Source organism: Anneissia japonica, unplaced genomic scaffold, assembly GCF_011630105.1.
Source record: "Anneissia japonica isolate Jap-2015-1 unplaced genomic scaffold, ASM1163010v1 scaffold3040_len1308831_cov196, whole genome shotgun sequence".
Taxonomy (NCBI): Eukaryota; Metazoa; Echinodermata; class Crinoidea; order Comatulida; family Comatulidae; genus Anneissia; species Anneissia japonica.
Window position 1 is genome coordinate 1,299,161 of NW_022718257.1, and position 1,105 is coordinate 1,300,265.

Below are 1,105 nucleotides of genomic sequence, written 5' to 3' on the forward strand. Positions count from 1 at the left end.
CCGGTTGTGCCAGCCATGTCCTACGTAAAAGGGCCATGGAGGTCTGAGATGCTTAACTGCAGTGGTGGACCTTTCCTATTTCTACACCATAAAACAAAAAACGAAAAATAAATAAAAGTCCTTTGAATCTTCCAACTGATGATATAATTTCTACGTTCCTTAAAATTATCATGTCTTAACCTTACTGTTTCTTGTTCTTTATTTTTTTTTTTTGGCAGATGAAGCAACAGAACAAGTCGTGAAAAGTGTACTGAAGTTTTGTTAGAACATTTGCTGAATAGTGCGATAATCTGGTAAAGGAATGTATAGGAGGAGCATCCAGTCGATGTTAAAGTGTCAAAGCATGGAATCATGAATGTTTGACATATTGATGGTGCAATATAACTGTAGGCCTACTTGCTGCTACTTGGAAATTGGACTCTTGCAAAATTTCTTTTGCTTAAATCAGATTCAACAAAAAAGCCACTATAGCGTAAGCTCAGTTGTTCAATTCCTACCCAAATTACTTTATTTGCAAGTATTATGGATACATTCCTAACATAAACAACAGCATTGAATGGCATGGCAGTATTCAGTGGTACATGGAAATGGGATTTACACACCAGGCTGGTGCTTAACCACTACAACACTGAGCTTGCGCTTTCCGAAATCAGTATTTGTGAAAGTCACTGAGAATGCAAAAACAATATATGTATTTATTTATTTATTTTTATTTTTTTGGCAGATGACAGACAACTCTTTGCAAGATGATAAGTAACTTTTGATATACATCAAAGAATCAATAATACTGTAAGTATTAAGTGAAATATACTGAAGCTTTATGAAATTATTAACTTTATTATTACCTTTAATTTTTTTTAGAATCTATTTTTGGTGGATGCAGCAACACAGTTGCAAGACAGGAAAAGTACTGCTGCAGAGGAAGACAAAGAAGAGAAACCTATTATAATTAATTTTGTTAATATAGGCAATTTAATTTAAATTAGTTAATTTAATTTGTCATGCCTAATACAATACAGAAGTTTTGCTAATATCTTGCTGAATATTGTGATGTCGTAAACCCGGTGAACTGTCTCTTATACCACATCTTTTTGAGCAGAGGTGG

General features: G+C 33.6%; 1 long non-coding RNA gene across 1 annotated transcript; it reads left to right on the forward strand.

Moving 5' to 3' along the window:
• The first annotated feature begins 226 nt into the window (after positions 1 to 226).
• On the forward strand, positions 227 to 994 carry LOC117110481. Its single transcript, XR_004445701.1, has 3 exons — positions 227 to 386; positions 725 to 789; positions 862 to 994. It is a non-coding gene; the product is annotated as an uncharacterized LOC117110481 (long non-coding RNA).
• The last annotated feature ends 111 nt before the right edge of the window (positions 995 to 1,105 follow it).